Source organism: Polypterus senegalus, chromosome 3, assembly GCF_016835505.1.
Source record: "Polypterus senegalus isolate Bchr_013 chromosome 3, ASM1683550v1, whole genome shotgun sequence".
NCBI lineage: Eukaryota > Metazoa > Chordata > Cladistia > Polypteriformes > Polypteridae > Polypterus > Polypterus senegalus.
In genome coordinates, this window is record NC_053156.1 from 175628227 (window position 1) to 175647215 (window position 18989).

An 18989-nucleotide genomic window follows, 5' to 3' on the forward strand; every position below is an offset into this window, starting at 1 on the left:
TGTCGAGATTAAAGTGGAAATGTTGAGAATAAAGTCAACATGTCGACTTTATTCTCGACATATAGTTTGTTTTTGTTTTTTTTTCACCTTGGCCCTAATACGATTCCATAGGGATATACCACAAATAGCATTATACTGTAAATGCAAGTTGCAGTTTTATTATTTATGCATATAGCTTAGCTTGAAGCAAGGTCCATATTAATACTATTTGCCTAAATGATGGTTCAGTTGGTAAAGATGTCATCACCAAGTTGCACTTGTTGTATTTTATTTTTATTTGGTGAATACTGTGTAATGCACCTGGGCTTGAAGCAATAGTATTATTACTGGAAGTTGCACTATTATTTTATTGATATTATTTATTAGTTTAAATATTATGCAGTTTAATGATGAAAAAGTTGTTTAAAAAGTCACTTTAACGTGTGTCAGTGGACAGAGATTGTTAACATTAACAGAAAGTGTAGTTGGTTTACAAAAAATATTTACTATTTATTCCTTTTCTAAGACATGTTCAGGGCAGTGTAACTTTTGACAATCACCTCTGGATATTTGATGAAGTCTAAATGCCTCTTTGGATAGTTGAAAATATGTCAAAATTATAGTTTAAGTTGTTTGCAGAATTTGTTCAATAAAAAGGTTCTATATTTTGGCTGCATCTATCATGCAACGCGATTCCTTCTCTTCATTAGTGCCACCCCCTTGTAAACTATCACTTTATGGGGCCATGCAAACCTGTATTAATACTTGTGTGCACATAAAAACTTTTTTTTGTACAATGCTCATGACAGTGGAGTAGGTTATTCTTAGCCAGTCTACTGCAGTAATTGCAGTAGAAAATGTGGATAACATCCACTCATTAATGGGGAAAAAAAAAATAGAGTCAAATACCGTAAAACCGGGATAATTTTTAAAAATATAGTTTATTAAAGAGTTAACCTTTGTGCTCTTTTGTGTTTATTTTTGTGCATAGTCAAGCCCTTCATTATGGCTCCAAAACGATCAACTCCTGCTACTGCTTCAGACATTAACTTTTGCCGAAAAGGTAACTGTTTTGGATATGCTGAAGGAAGGGAAAAGCTACACCGCTGTAGGACGCCATTACGGCATCAATGAGGCTACGATTCTTTGTATTTAAAAAGTAGGAAAGGAATAGAAGATCTACGGCCACAGTGTCCTTTTAACCAGGGTGCAAAACGAGTTGTAAGTGGATGTAATAAGGCAGTAGTCTGGATAGAATCTGCTTTAGGAATTTGGATCGAAGACTGCCGGAAGAGGCTCCTTTAGAAGACTTTTGTTGTGCAGTAAAACTAATTGTAATCAGACAAGTCATCGTGTCATTGTTGGCGAGTAAGCATAATTAATTTTCTACTTATAGTACTTCATACATGTACGTACGTTTAGTGTCACTGTGTACAATTTTTCTTGCATTATACGTATTTATTGCTGGTGGACTGTATCATAATGGCTGCAACATATGTGATATCGGAGACACTCAATATCTTTAAAATAATAATATTTAGGTTTTACTATATATAAACAGTGTATTTACATACATAACTTCAATGAATCCTACCTAATATCCAAGAGAATTCAAAGGGTTTATGCTTTATAACTGTGCGGGGAATATATTATAAACAGTGTGAGTTTATAAGGGCTTAAAATATATAAAATTAACCAAACAAACATATGGTTTCCACTTTGCGGATTTTCACCTATCGCAGGGGGTTCTGGAACACAACCCCTGCATTGAAGGAGGGATTTCTTCAAAATGGCACATATACAGTAATCATTGTATGACCTGAAATAGTACCAATCAGAAAACATCATCGCACTAATGCAATATTATTTGCAGACAGACAGATCGGGTGTAAATTTGTTACTTGTAAATGTTAGCTTTTTTCACTTTTATTTTCCCTCCCCTCCTGATCTGACCCTAACTAACTATAACTGCACCAGCATAAATTCTCAAGAGGCAGTGGCATCACAGCTCCAGGATGCTTGCATTTCAGATGCGCACGCATCACGGTGGTGCTGCCATGAAAAGAAAGGTCCGCTTTGAATAATCTGCATTCAACTTTTTTTTTTTTTTCCCCCCGGTGAAGTGCTCCCTCACTTTAGAAAGTTTCTGTTTCAATTTTTTTCCATCTCCTTCCTCCTCCTCTATCCAACTCGTCATTGCAACCATGTTTATTTTCTTAGACATTCTTCTTCGTTGGTAGGACTGTGTGCAATCTTGACAAACAATAACAAATGATCCTGCCCCCAGACGTTCATGTAGTGCACTGCAGTTACAAAAACTAATGTGGTTCTTAGTGACTGGAGCCTCTATTGAAGTTTCAATTTATGATGCGTTGACAATAAAAAATCTGCATCAACGATTTTTTGTGGTTGACGTCGTTGATTATGTCGACTAATCATTGCAGCCCTAAGTAATCGTACATTACAATTGATGAAGACAAAATGAAAGTAGGGATGCACCGAATGTTCGGCAACCGATAAGTAAAAAGGCAGAAAAAAATTTTGCCGAACAATGACGTTTTTAATGACGCAATCAAATAGTAACCCGCGTAGAGTGAGAGGCGCGCGCTTTATGCAGCAAAAATGTCAGCAGTGTGGAAGCACTTTAAAGCGTCAGAGAAAGAGGCAAAAACGGCCATTTGCAGACACTGTTCTGCTGAATTGTCCAGAGGGGGTGCATCTGCAAAAACGTACAGCACTTCAAGTTCATATCTGAGGCATTCGCCAACATGTTTGACACTTGGCGTATCGACCGATCTAAAGTGCATGCGGTAGTCAGTAACAACGCAAGAAATATAGCTAAAGCCATGGAAGATAGTGATCTGAAAGGCATACGGTGTATGGCACGCACAATTCAACTGCCGGTCAACGAGGGATTGTTGACTCAGCGCAGTATAGCAGATGTGATAGCGATAGGCAGGAAAATTGTTGGCCATTTTAAACATTCACCGCTTGCCTATGCGTGCCTACAATCTATCCAAGAACAGTTCGGAACGCCACAAAACCGTTTCCAACAAGATGTGAGCACAAGGTGGAACAGTACATATTATATGCTGGAAAGCCTTTTTGCGCAAAAGCGAGTCTTGGCTACATACATAGCAGATCATGACCTGCCCGCGACATTCACCGCATACCAGTGGGTGTTAATCGAGAACGTTCTCGCTCTTCTCGCCCCCTTTGAGCAGATAACAAAAGAGATAAGCTCATCTGATGCATCTGTGGCAGACGTCATACCTTTACTTGCAGCACTAAAGCGTCTTTTAAACAAAGAGGCTGAAACAGACCACGGAGTTAAAACAATTAAAAGTGCGCTCTTGGAAGCTGTCAGCACACGATTTAGTCAGGCGGACTCAGAACCCCTGTACTGCATCGCGACTGTGTTTGATCCACAATATAAAGATCATTACTTGGATGTGGGGGAAAAGCTGCACACACGAGAAATGATCCAGGCGGAGTTGGATTTGGGAAAGCCGCTAGGTGATGGAGACAGTCAGATGATGCACAGCGCAGGAGATGAAAACAGCGCAGAGAGTAAACGGGCTCGTACTACAGATGAGCCACGCACAGTCTCGCTGTCTGACATGTTCGATGAGATCCTCCAAGAGAATAACCCATTTGCAAGACAGAGGAAAAGCTCAACCGCTCAACAGTTAGATGGTTATCTCTCAGAAGTCCCCATCCCCAGGAGCAATAACCCTCTCGAATTTTGGAGGACCAATCAAGGCCGCTTTCCCGACCTGGCACAGATGGCACACAGGTAGGCTACTTCTATGGGAAATTAATTTAAGATTTTATTTATATTTTGGATTATGGTAACACTTTAAGTAGTTTCTATTTTTAACATTAACAATGAAAAACCCTTATTAAAAGCATTTATTAATCTTAGTTTTAATACTGTATTAGTAAATGTTAACATTAAGTATCACATTTTTAATTTTTGAATTAAAAAGTATCAAAAGTGGTAGGCCTATTTGTTAAAATTGTTAATGCACTTATACTAACATGAACTAAATATTTTTTATTATCTTGCATTAACGAAGATTAATAAATACCATAACAAATGTATTGCTCATTGTTAGTTAATGCAATAATGTTAACAAAAGGAAACATTGTAAAGTGTTACTACCTATATTTTATATTATGTATTTTGTGAAAATTTAACTATTTTCAGTGTAGTAAAATAGTAGGCCTACACTGGGTTTCAACCATTTCATTATCTTGAAGACATTGTTCGTTTTGAAATGAGCAACTGTCAGAAAACTGCAATAAAAATTTCAACTATTCTGCAGGTACTTGTCTGCTCCATGCACAAGCACCGACAGAGAGAGACTGTTTAGTGCTGCATCTCATGTCATCGATGAGAAGAGGAACCGACTTTCATGTGAGAAAGCAGAGAAGCTACTTTTCATAAAGAAGAACCTGCCACTTTTCCTGAAGAAGTAGGCAAAGTATGCTTATGTCTAGGACAGTTATTCATTTGTTGTGGGTTCATCCACATTTTTTGCACTATTCAATGCACATTTGTTGTTGTAGACATACAGAGTTACATTCTTTCAGCAGTCAGTTATAAGCCTAACAGGCTATTCAAGAAGGGGGGCTTCAAAGATGGCCAAATAAAAATATTTTTTTATTTTCCTAAATTTATTTATTTATTTTAAGTTATATTGTGCTTTGTTTGTATAATATCTGCTAGAATGTTAAAAAAAAAAATGTTCCGTGTTAAATAAATATTTTGAAATTGTATTTTTGTTATTTGATTTATTTCTCTGAATAGCAACACAAAATAGTAAAAAGCAAAATTTTACTATTGAATTATTGTAATGGTGAAAAAATTGGCAAAATAAATGGAAAAAAAAATGCGAAACACCGCGTTCAGTATTCGGCCTTCGGCCAAACATTTCATTATTATTCGGCTTCAGCCAAGAATTTCATTTCGGTGCATCCCTAAATGAAAGGGGGGAAAAAAAGTTTACAAATCAAAATAGGTCGAGCCGTGACTAAAAAACTGATTTTTGGGAGGAATTTGACATCTTCAAAAAAATGCTAATCGCTGTAGAGAATTATGCTAAGATGGAAGTGGCAATAAAAAAAAAAGGTACATACATAATACTAATCTGCTTTGCCCACACAATTAATCTTGGTGTACAAAGTGCCAACTCAGTGAAATCAGTAACAGACTGGACAGTCAAAATTCATTGTTGTTTTGTCTGGATAATGATATAAATCTCTGGAAAAAACAACAACTCATAAACAAGTCCACCCTATTTAACCTTATAACACTATTATATACAAATTTACAGATTAATATTTTTTACTTACAAATCAAAGGTTTATGTGCTATTATACACAATATTAAGACTTCAGGTTATTCATAATTCTCGATGTACTTTTAGTTTAAAGTTTGCAAATGTCACAGATCTACTGCTACACTCCATAGTACTTGACGCGAGAAAATGTTGTAATTCTACTTGATGCTGTAGGGCTGGAACAGTATCCTGCAATTCAAACTACCAGCTTGGATTAATGTCTGAAAAGCCAATGAAGAGGGACTGGCAAGAACAAGTTCTCTGGCACACTGTTTAGCTATATTTTGTACGGGTCTCATGAAATAAACATAGGAATGTCAAGCTTCCTAGCTCTCTAGCACAAATTGGCAGCACTCTTTGGTACATCACAATTCAAAGTAAAAAAGAAAAACACTTAAAATTGTGAACAGAAAATATATTCTGTCTCAAACAGACTTGATCAACCAACAAATGAAGACATAAGAAAGGCAGGAGATTATATGCAGCCGATGAAAATTTTACACACATCCATACTTTGTGTTTCTTCTGAAATACTGTAATTCAACACGTGAACTTAGCCGGGCTGATTTTCTTCAAAAGCTTGAAGAGCTCTTCAGTTTTAAAAGGAGGGAGACAGTGTTTGTGTCCAACCTTATGCAGGTTGTTTGGGCAGATCTCTCCAAGAACTACCAGGAAAATAGAATTTTAATTCAATACCATGGGGCTTCACCCCTTGCTCAATTCGCTTGCAACCCCTCTCCAGATCCGCCTGCGCTTCACTACAGCAAATTCATATCTCTGTCACTCGCGTATGTGGATTTCACTTTCACCAAACAATAAATGTTTTAATTCTCATGGATACGCCTCTTCGTTGGGAAGAAACACTACTTTTGCCAGATGGCAACACAAATTAGAACATCTCCGACCTCAGTTTAAATCCAAACAATATATTCGATCTCTTTTCGCTGTTCCGTTATTTCACCAAGTAATAATTTCCATTTGTTTGCACTTATGCAATTTTACTATCCTTTGAGTCTCTCGAATTTTCATACTTCCATTATCTCTAACCTGCCCTGCATGTGTACCACTCCATTTTCGAATTCTTCACAACATTCTACTTTGTCTTTTAAATTTCCGGCCCCGGGTGTGGTTAAATCTCTTGGCACACGCACACATATATATAATATAATTATATTATATTATATTATATTATATTATATATACACATACATACATATACATACATACATATAAGCAAAATAACCGCGCTTTGCAGCGGCGAAGTACTGCATTAAAATTTTTATTAAGAAGAAAATTAAACCTTTTCAAACCGAGGGAAAATATGCCAATCATTATTTGTTAAGGATCTCTCTTTGTATACCACATTGTCAGTTCGGCCCTCCGGTTGTAATATGACCAAGCTGTGAGCTGAGCTTACTCTTGAGCATGTAACTTACAGTTGGCCATGTGAACAGTAATCTTGTCTCAAATCTCACAGCTTGGATTGCTGCTGTCATAATCTGTTTGAGTTTCATGGTTTGTTTCAATTACGACAGTATTTGCAGGATTTGTTGTGTTGAAGTGACATTCGGCATCTGTCAAGCGTTGTAAGCACAAAACCGGTTTCATCAATAAAATCACATCCAGCTTTTGAGAGTTTAAACATTCATAAACATCAAAGTGTCCACTACTGAAATCGTCACCTGTGAATCTAAGATGTTTAAGAGGCATTGGCAGTTGTCGAAAGGTGTAAAATATTTGGCCATTTCGGTACACTTGAAAGCGACAACCGAACAATTCAGCGGCAGCCATCAACTCACATGCAGAACCATTAGGTAAAGGGCTTAAGCATTTCACTCTTCTAGTGCTCCTGTGTAGTATAATTATCTCCTGTACCGTCATCAGTCCACACCTTGAACCTGTCCCAGTCATTCAATACATAAGACACGATGTTCCTCCGGATATAAAGAGTGAGCCTGATATGGCCGTGCAATATGTAACAAAGAGAATGAAAAAGGTAGGTGCCATCTCCGGGCATGGAAACCACTCGGTAAGTGACAGTTCTTTGATCGATAGTGATCATCTCGATAGACATGGTAATGGGGGTTGGAATGATAAAGGAAATGGGTACCTGAGCAATGTAAAGTAAGTCTAAAATACCTACACAATAACTTTAATTGTAATAAATGAACAATAAAACAGCGGAGAAGCCGTGGATTAAACAAAAAGGCTGTAGTTACCAGTAGGAAGACGTGAATCCCATGGCGAAGCAAGGAAGGGAATGTAGAGACCGGAGTGACGGACGGTCTTATATAGGCAGGCAGCCAACAACGTGGGAGGCGTTGGGATGGGGGACCCAACGCCACCTCAAACAGTGACCGAGGTGCAGGCTATGGACGTATACATGTACGTAAGTAGGATTCAGTTAGCATTGGGAACCCGTGTACCAAATTTCTTGAAGATGGGCCCATAAGTAACAAAGACTGTTGAAAAGTTCAATATGGCGGCCGACAGTGGCATCATACAACCGAAACAAGTACGTACATTGGTTTCAGTTAGCTCAGGGAAGCCACCTACCAAATTTCGTAAAGATGGGGCCGTAAATAAGAAAGTTCAACATGGCGGACGTTGTTGACCATTACGCGTAGAATTTCGAAATGAAACCTGCTTAACTTTTGGAAGTAAGCTGTAAGGAATGAGCCTGCCAAATTTCAGCTTTCTACCTACATGGGAAGTTGGAGAATTAGTGATGAGTCAGTCAGGGCTTTGCCTTTTGATTGATTAGATAGATAGAAAAGTTTATTTATGTACACTTCTGTATTGTATTTATAGAAAATGTATGTTTTAAACAGAGATATCAGAAACCTTCTTGAAGAGGCCACTGCATTACACCCAAATTTTAAACGCGAAGTGGAGCACAGCACTAACTGGACAGAATATAGAGAAGTTAAAGGCTGAAAATTTTATACAGGTAAATAGTGATATTTATGTACAAATTAGGGCTGTCAAATTAGCCAGAAAATAAGGTTTGAATGTTCAAATTTAAAATATGTAAATATTCAAATATTTAAACTTCTCAAGTACATTTGTACAAGCTTTTATATTTTATGATGATGATGATGATAGCACTGGCTGATACAGCCAAAACAAGTAACCCTAGCAGTACTCTGGCAACTATTATTTAAACATAAAATAGTCAGTAAGAAAGCAACAGGGAAAAAACAGCAAGCAAAATAAACTCATTTTATCATTTTGGAAGTGTCCAACAAGCAGTGACAGAGTACAGTTAATATTACGACATTCAGAATAAAAAAAAAACAGTCAGCACTTGTGTATTCACCCAGAAAAATGTGATTGACACAGCATTAAGTCAGTGTATGCACAATTTATCTACTTTTTTATTCTTTACAGATACAGCAATATTTTAACAAAGGTGACCTGAATATTTTAATTATACGTCAATGTTTTAGTCAAACCAGCACCACCTTAAAGACAACGACTAGTTTTGGAACAAGGCATGTTGAGTGATAAAGGTCTTTAAAGTTGGGGTTCTCAAACATTGTATTCAAAGGAAAAATCAGAATTAGGACAGTTATTTTCCATTTGCTTTAAGAGAAAGTCTTAGCAGTAAACAACAGGCAGGGACCTGAGGTTTAAGATTTAATGAGGCAGAATCAGATGAAAAACAATACTTTTAGATTGCAGTAGAAGCATTTAGAAAAACTGCTCTGAATGCACTTGTAGATCAATTTATAAAGCAGTGGGACAGGGGAAAAAAGCATTATCTTGTGAATTGGTCTGGTTGAGAAGTTTTACTTATTAAAAAATTAAAGGCTGATTGTGGAAGTGGAGCACAAAACAGATCAGTAAAATTGTGCAGCTTTGCATAGCACGTCGAATAACAAAATTCCAAAATTAGTGTGGGTTAAACAAACACCCAGTCTTTTACAATCAAACAGCAGCTTTTGCCCTTGAACAAAACCATCCATCCATTTTCCAACCCGCTGAATCCAAACACAGGGTCACAGGGGTCTGCTGGAGCCAATCCCAGCCAACACAGGACACAAAGCAGGGACCAATCCCGGGTGCCAACCCACCGCAGGACACACACAAACACACCAAGCACACACTAGGTCCAATTTAGAATCGCCAATCCAACTAACCTGCATGTCTTTGGACTGTGGGAGGAACCCGGAGTGCCCGGAGGAAACCCACGCAGATATGGGGAGAACATGCAAACTCCACGCAGGAAGGACCCGGGAAGCGAACCTCCTAACTGCAAGGCAGCAGCGCTACCACTGCACCACCATGCCGCCCTTGAACAAAACCTTTTTTGAATGAATGTAAATTATATTTGAATAGCGAAGTTTGATCTGACAGCCCTAGTATGAATACACATTGACTCCTCTAAACTTTAAACCTCATCTAAATGCCAATACTTTGTAGGCAACACAGTATGATCGTGGGTAAGTCAGTGCAGCCCACTTGTCAGAAAAGGAGGAAGGACAGCAGAGCAAGAATGAGGAAGGAGAGAAAAGAAAGTCAGAAGGAGCTTTTAAATACACACACAGTTGAAATTCTCTCTTCCATGCTGTCAATCACCATTTATGGTTTTCAGTTTTTTTTTTTTGTAATAAGCCAGTTCTTTACCAAAATTGCCAACTTCCTGCAAGATGTTCACAATGGGTCCGGAAGAAGAATTATTTGCTGCTAAGGATAACCTAAAGGTGAAAAATTTACCTAAGAGAAAGAAGAATGTCCATTTAGGACCAGATTGACAGATATGTGACGATGGGTCAACAAAAGCCCTCAAGAAGAACATCCGAAGACCCTATTGCCTGATGGTGGAGCAAAATAACTACATATCCTTTATTATACCTGGCCTTTTCAGATCTGTGTGCACAGGTCTTTAATGCCCTGAGTGAGCACATTTTCTCCACTGCTGGAAACGATATTCAGAGAGGACACACATACTTCCAGAAAAGGCTGATAGTCGATTTCTCTTCACAAGAACTGTTGCCTTTATTGTTGAATGCAAACGCAAACTTTTTACTGTGTGTATTTGTAATATTTATGCTGAAGAAATGTTTATTATTTCATTATTTATACATCCTGTTTTTCACTGGTTCAAGGTACATTACAAAGCTAAGTTGCACTTTTTAAAGAGAACAGAGAGGTTTTTGTTATTGAAACTTTTTGACCATATTACAATCAGAACCAAGATTCAAAAAGAACCGTGATAAGGAGAACTGGAATCAGATATGGAATCAATAAAATCTAAATGGTACCCAACCCTACACTTGACTGAGCACATTACACTCTCAAATCATGCATGCATCAAGTATGCTTATTTCTGAACTATTAATAAAGTGATAAAAGTGGCAATAATGTAATCCTTTTTGCCTTTTAAAAAGTAGTTGGGTTTTCACTATTTCATAATTTCTTGTGGATGTTACTTAAATAATACAGTACAGTCAATTTATTGCAGTTCCAAATTGCTGTAATTCCACAGATACAAACATATTAAAACCTTAATTCTCGCTCTTTTTTTTTTTTTTTTTTACTAATTATAATAAAACTAGTTTTGACTCAGACAACATTCGACCAAGGCGGCATAGTAAAACATGGAAAAAGACTGTCACAATTTTCAACCAATTCAATTTTGTTTGCATGTGTCCTTGTAGCCAGCAGTGCACAAGGCTATGCAATAAACGGTCACAGATACTATAAGCTACTATTATATCGGCAGCTGTCCATTTAGCCAAGAAATATAAACTGGTGCTTTCAATTCTCAGCATTTCAAGTATAGCTTCTAGATGGAGGATGCGATACTCTAAGCAGTGGCTTTCTCTGCCAGGATTAATCGTCAACAATACGTTTTTTGAAAATGCATAATGATGGAACAACTTTATGATGTACTGTAACATTTTTAAAAACTGTGGGAGGTTTAAGCACAAGGCTGACATACTATACATAAACTAGTTAAACTAAATCATGGGTAAGTTGTGGGTTTGGTGATTAAAAGTACATTAATATTGCCTGTTATTCTATTAATAAATCTGAAACATTTTGCTTCAAATACAAAATAAAGCATTATGCTCTTTCCAGATTTTTTTTTTATTACCAAACATCAGGTCCAAAGTTCTGATTTACTTGTCGAGATGCAAATGTGTGCAGGAACAGAACTCATTTGTAATAAGAGGCTCATCTGTAATAAGCACAATTCCTACAATACCATGAGGAAATTAAACCCCTGTTTAGGATCAGTGATGAAAGAATGTATTCTTTTTTTATTTTGTTCAGCACGCTGCACATAACCATTTAATCTGGCTGTTCTTGTGGAATAAATTTTCTGCTACAGCTTCCGTTACTGTTCAGATCCTCGAACGTGTGTTGCCCGAAATAAGAATATTTGTATATTATTTAAAATATCCCTAAAAGAAAGCAAACACCAGCTTGTTCCCTTTTTGTTTGTTAACAGAAACAAACTGCCTTAATCCAATTACCCTTTTGTTATCTCAATATGTTAAAAAATAATAAATTTTCAGAGGCTATTCAATGTCAGTAATGCTCAATTAAGCGTTATAAACCAAAATCCTGCTTCACACTAGATACAGCCTGTGCCTTTGTCACTTGCTGCATGGATACAAACAGCTTAAAACTATAAGCTACAACTAAAACCAAAGGTTTACATCAAATCTACTATACACGCTCAGTAACTACAATGGAAAAAAAGGCAATTTTGTTTACACCAACATGCCACTATTTATTGACTGCAGACTCATCCCTGCAGACCTTGGGCCTCATGCATAACGCCGTGCGTAGAACTCACTAGAACATGACGCAAGCATAAAAGCCGAAATGTGCTTACACACAGAAAAATCCAGATGCATAAATTTGTGCGTTCGCCAACTTCCGCTACATAAATCCTGGTCAGCATGAAAAGTAACACTCGTGTATTCGCCTGCTGTCCCGCCCCAACTCCTCCCAGAATTACACCTCTTTGGATATGCAAATCAATATAAATAGCCCTTAGGCTCAGTGTTCTGTGAAAAGAAAATGGGAAAAGCAAGAGGGAAAATGGAAGAATTTCAACGAATACCAAGTGGAGGCAAGGAAAAACATACTATTTGTTGGTTTAAACAGTGGTATAAACAAAAAAAGGAAGCTGATCGACTGACATAGCATGTCAGAGAAACTCGAAAGCTCAAGTTCACAAAGTCACACAGTGCCCGCAATAAAAAAAGAAGTTGTCAGATATCAAAGTTGCCGTGAAAAGGCGAGTCGTAGCCCACCGTCCGAGTGTCATATGAAAGCTTATTAGGGTACAGAGGGGAAAAAAAGTTGACTTTTTTTTTTAAATCTCCAAATTCCCACTTTAATCAGTTTATTTTGTCATTAAAGTAGATCATAAACTTCATCTTAAAATCATTTAACCAGTTTCTCAAATTACATTGTAATTTAAAGTAGCACATTAAATGCTTTGTTTTGTATGGGTTCTTCTATGTGCTCTGTGTGTGTGTGTGTATTACTACGTGCTTCTTAAACCGGCTTTCTCATCCTCCAACAGGACACAGAATCCATTACATTTGTGATATTACAGCTCTCTGAATAACTAAAATACTGAGATGTATACACGATATCATTTTCATGATGATAGGAGTTAAAGCACGTTATTAAACATGGGAACACGGTGGCGCAGCAACTTTCGATTAAATAATTTTTTGCAGCAGTACTCAGGGGTGGCTCTAGGCTCATGGCCACCCTGGGCAGAGAAAGAATCCATGGCCCCTTCGCCCGCCAATGTCAATATGGTATCTTATGCATGGTGGATGGCCACATCCGTTGCAGACACTGCATAGCCACCTTATGCTCATGACACAAGCGTTTAACTCTTGCCGAAATTTGCTGCTGCGTTTTTAGCTGTGTCGTTATTTTCTCTTTCTGTTTTAAATTCAATACATATTGGCATGGAGGCCCCTGGGATTTGGCGGCCCTGTGCAGGTGCACAGTTTACACATGCCTAAGGTCGCCCCTGCAGTTCTGTCTCTTTCAAACGTACTAACCTCCAACTCCTGTTCTTCCTTTTCTTTCTCCAAGTAACCAATCGCCACACAATCAGCTCTGTAATAGACGTTAAGCCATCTGCAAGCATATAACGCCGATTCTTCAAAACTTCTAAGGAACACGGAAATATATCTTCATAGTAAATGTTTAATTATTCTGTTCTTTACTCCAGTCCCAGTGAAGCATACAGTGCGAGGCAGGAACAATCTGTGAGAGGAGCGCCAGATCCTTGCTAGCGAAGCAACACAGTGTCCTTTAATCATTAACAATATAAATTATTTAAATGAGGTTAGTTTATCTGTATAATAACACATATTTTGTTGCATTTCACCTTAAAAATGATATTATCATATGTAACTACGCGCTTTATAAAGTGGCTCAGGTTGTGCAATATTATAACTGTAGTGCAAGTTTATAGTGAGGTGATTGCACTTATAAGTACAAACAGTTCTACAAGCAGCAGTTGGACTGATTGAGTGCGTTTAGAGCTCTTGGGATGCAACTCTTTCTGAACTGCGAGGTCTGTACAGGAAAGGTTTGAAGCGTTTGCCATGCGAGAAGCAGTTCAAATAGGAAGCATGGCTGAGGCAGCGTCTACTTGATGCTGTATACCGATAATTCGATCAGCTGCTCTGAGTGGTGAAGTGAGGGCAATATGGAAAAAGATGATCTGCTGTGGCAACCCCTAACGGGAGCAGCTGAAAAAAGAAGGTGCAGTGAGAGTAATAACATTAAAACAGTTATGGTATTTGGAATAGTTTGACCATTCGGTGGAACATTTATATTGCTACTGGTTAATATGTGGTTAATTTCAGTGTATTTATAAAGTCGCGTCAGGGACGTGGATCTCAAAATGAAAGAAACCACACAAGAATAGTAGCACTGCTTTGATGCTGGGTGCCACCAGTCTGCAAAACCAAGCAGAGAACTTGCGTACGCTAGGGTATTAGGTACTGTGGAAGTGCGTGGCTTTCGCGATTTGAACGTGGAAACGGTCTTACGCAACATTTCTGTTGCGTACGCACCGTTTATACATGAGGCCCCGACCTGGTGCCTTGTACTGCAAAGCATCCATTCACATAACACAAAGACTCTATAAACCAATTTTGGCCTAGATTTCTTTATTTTATATACGATTGTCTTATTATTGTTTTATTATCTTGATAAATCACTCAAACTCACTTAATGGGTATTGACTTTAAATTGCTTTTAATAAAGATGTCTGATTTTATAAAAAAAAAAAAAAAAAGGGAAGTACTCATTGTGCCAGTGCCTCCTTTTATATGAAAGGGATGGGCAGTGACATTTTAATTTCTGACCTCTGGTACGTCAAAGCAGACTAACTAGATTAACAAAAAACAAAAAAAATATCCATGTGGATTACAAGTATAATAAAGCAGAAGAAAGGGCATCCTTCTCTACAGTCCTCTCAATTATGTCACTTTGTGTGTATAGAAAATCCACGGTATAATTGAGGTGGTGTTTGGGACTTGTGGGTGCAGTTTTTAAATTAATGTGACAAGCATCTTTACAACAATCCTAACTACTTTCAACGCTGTAGTACTGGAATACCTTAAAAGAATGCCTTTATTGCACCGGACAATGAGAGTCAAATGCAGAGGGGTTGCTCCAAAATCTATAGCCTACATAATGAATGCAATGTATCAGCAAAGATGTACAAGTCAAAAAATAAAGAAAGCAGAAGAACACTATTCTTAAAATGCTCCAAGTTATTTCCACACCTGTCAGACCCTCAACAAAGTAGATGCTGTAACAAGGGAGCAGGAGGTTCAGACTTCTGGCCAGTGACCCTGTCTTGGAGTAAGAGATCTCTAAAAGCTGATAAATCATTAGAACGATTCAAATCCTCGCCTAGGATGGAGAAAGTTATTTATACTCAATGAGTTATGGTGTACCTTTATTATTCACCTTGTGATCATATATTTTTCCCTCCATTCAGGCACCAACAGAACTTACTCCAATTCCATACATGTACCATCAGACCAGTTTCTTCTATAAATTTGACAGATTGGACTGTTTACAGTGATATGCCAACTTTTGAGGACGGTAGGTCATGATCTAAATGAGTTAGATCCTGCAGTACAGTAATCCCTCCTCAATAGAGGGGGTTGCGTTTCAGAACCCCCCGCGATAGGTGAAAATCCGTGAAGTAGAAACCATATGTTTGTATGGTTATTTCTATATATTTTAAGCCCTTATAAACTCAACCACACTGTTTATAAATATTCTCCGCACAGTTATACAGTAAACCCACGTTTATTGCAGTTAATCCGTTCCAGACTCTACCACGAAGTAGGATTCTTTATAAATATAATATTTTCGCAGTTACAGCATAGAAAAGCTGTTTACGACCTAAATACTTTTTTTTTTTTTTAACATTATTAGAGCCCTCTAGACATGAAATAACACCCTTTAATCAAATGTTTAAACTGTGCTCCATGACAAGACAGAGATGACAGATCTTTCTCACAATTAAAAGAATGCAAAAATATCTTCCTCTTCAAAGGAGTGCGCGTCAGGAGCAGAGAATGTTAGAGAGAGAGAGAGAGAGAGAAGCAAACAATCAAAAATCAATACGTGCTGTTGGCCTTTTAAGTTTGTGAAGCACCGCGATAAAGCGGCAGCAAGGAAGGGAGCAATGTGAAGGTAGTCTCTCGGCATTTTTTAGAGGAGCGTCCATATCCTCTAGGCAAACAGCCCCTCTGCTCACACCCCCTACGTCAGGAGCAGAGAATGTCAGAGAGAGTGAGAGAGACAGAGAAAAGCAAACAATCAAAAATCAAATTTGTGCTGCAAGAGCTTTCAAGTGTGCGAAGCACCGCGCGGGAAGCATATTGTACATCATTGAGGAGTTTTATTTAATACGTAATACATGCTCCGATTGGGTAGCTTCTCAGCCATCCGCCAATAGCATCCCTTGTATGACTTCAACTGGGCAAACCAACAAAAGACCCATTGTCTGCAGAAATCCTTGAACCAGTGAAAAATCTGTGATATATATTTAGATATGCTTACATTTAAAACCCACAATGGAGTGAAGCCGCGAAAGTCGAAAGCGCGATATAGCGAGGGATCACTGTAGATGTACAGTGTTAATGGTTAAAGCAACATACTAAGAACAACAAAAATTCAACTCAACACAAGCGTAAAAACAGTAATCTTAACAAAAAAACCTCCAGTACCTTCATTTATTGACCAATTTTAAAAGCAGTAATAAATTAGTAATACTATGTTTATATAGCACTTGTCCCATGCACATGCTTTTCCACATATTCATAGAAAACCTTGGGATATAAAACAGAAAGAAAAATTCTAAAAAGCACTAGGTAGGGTTTCACATTATAGCACCACATCCTAAAATCTTTAATGTGTACACTTCTCAAATATCTTATGCTTTAGTTTGAAAAATTAAAAGGCAAAAATTCTATATGCAATAAATACACCAAAAATAAACGTCTTTAAAAAAAAAAAAAAAACTAAAAAAAAATGTCATCATAAACATTACCTTGTCAACAATAAACACCACTTTACACAGCCTACAAGCATCACTGAAAACTGTTTAGTTTTGCCCTTTGTCCAAATACAAACAGACTGGCCAGAGATAAACTGGCAGAAGATTTCTTCTTTTTCTTTTGGCTGCTCCTGTTAGGGGTCGCCACAGCGGATCATCTTGTCCACATATTGATTTGGCAAAATTTTACACTGGATGCCCTCCTGACATAACCCTCCCCATTTATCCGAGCTTGGGACTGGCACAAAGAAACACACTGGTTTGTGCATCCAGAAGTTTTAAATCATGCGATATCCAAATTATGGTGATAAAGCAAGTTACACCTAACACCATGCATACAGCACATCTCAAAAAAAGGGTAAATGCAGCATTCTTGCTGATCTGAAGGAATGAAAGCAAATAGCTTCAGTTCCTCTGAAGAATAAAGAATTTAGAAAATGAACTATACAAGACACCACCTCGACTGATTATGCTCAAGGTGCTACTTAATAGTCCATTTTAAAAATCACAATTACAAATGATGCTATTTCATTAAACTAGAAAAGACTCACCTGTGTCTAGCTTCTGAAAGTGCTTATTTTCACTGAGGCTGGCAAAGACCTAGTGTCTACTCTATGCCAATAGCCTCAACTGCATAGTTGGAAACAACCATGGACAAGCTCCACCTAGCTGCTATGCCAACAGGCAGTTATTACTCAACTTGATTTGGAGGTCTTTGAGATGAAAAAGAAACCCAAGCATATTTAAACGTACCCTACATGTGTATAACCCCGACACATGAACTCTAAATTGATAAAATACGAGTTAGTGCATAAGTAGGCTCAGTGACGGAAATGTAGTCTTGCCTGAAAATGTCCTCTGCCTTGTGTTTAGTGCTACCATAATAAGCCCCAGTGATAATGAATTGATTAAATCATGTTTGGGAATGTTATGTTTAGAATGCTATTTTTGGGCCTTCTATTGGATTTTCATCCTTACTCTTATCTCATTAGGGATTTACATCTACAGTTGTATACTTCATATATAACAAATTAACATATCGTGCACTTCAATAACAGGCCATTTTAAATCAAAGTAGTTAAGCGTACATTTACCTTAATGATCAATAACCATTACATAACTTAACAGAAGACGTTTTGTCATGTATTTTGTTCAATTTCTAACATAACATGTAAGAATTCAGAGATACACCTACCCTTGTCAAGTAAATCAGTACATTATTCTCTGCACTGAAAAAAATCTAGGGTTCTTTGTAAACTACATGCACATTGCCCACAACAAAAATGAGTTATTTAAAACAAATGGAGAATGGTATGTGTCAAAACTATCCTCTCAGCTGCAAGTTGCATTCTACAGAAACTGGGAAAAAAACTTTGACATGCACTAAACCAAAAAAAACACAATATACAATAACAAGAACTGCCTTGTAAATGGTCAAATGCTATAAAAATGACTAATATTACACTACAGTATCACTTTATTCTGCCCACTCTAGTAATCCATTTCAAGTCAAATATCATCTTGGGAGGCAATGGTGCCAATGCAAAAATCAGAAAGTAACCAGCACAATGCAGCAATCAAACCTGATGCAACTAGGAAATGTTGTTGCTATCTTTTGAGCAGTCTGTGAAAATATACATAAGCTATAAAAATATAATACAAATATAATAAGCCAATATTAACCATAAAAGTAGTCATTTACACCTCATCCATGTGCAACCTGACATTAAGTAGCTACTGTATACCTTGTTTTGGACAGAGAGGTTTTAAAGTGCAAAAGTAACAGTGCCTAACAAATAGTTATATCTTCAACTTACTATAATTATTTTTTTAATATGTCCACGTTCGGAACAATAACACTAAATGCAAGAAAACAAGTTACATTAGCTACTAAATGAAGAACACAACAAAAATTTGCAAAACGCAAAAAATACATACAAGTCAAACAAACAAGAGTGCGACAAAAAGGGGATAACTGCATTACTGAGAGCTTTGTTGGCAAACATATCCCTTCTTTCCGACAGAGCCCCAAAGTGAGGTCCAAACATGGAAACTGTGCAAGACGTAATCACTACCGTTTCTCACTG

General features: G+C 37.4%; 1 protein-coding gene across 2 annotated transcripts in view; it reads right to left on the bottom strand.

Moving 5' to 3' along the window:
• lin9 (lin-9 DREAM MuvB core complex component) overlaps positions 1-18989 on the bottom strand; it is a 268691-nt gene that overhangs the window by 249078 nt on the left and 624 nt on the right. The window lies entirely within an intron of this gene.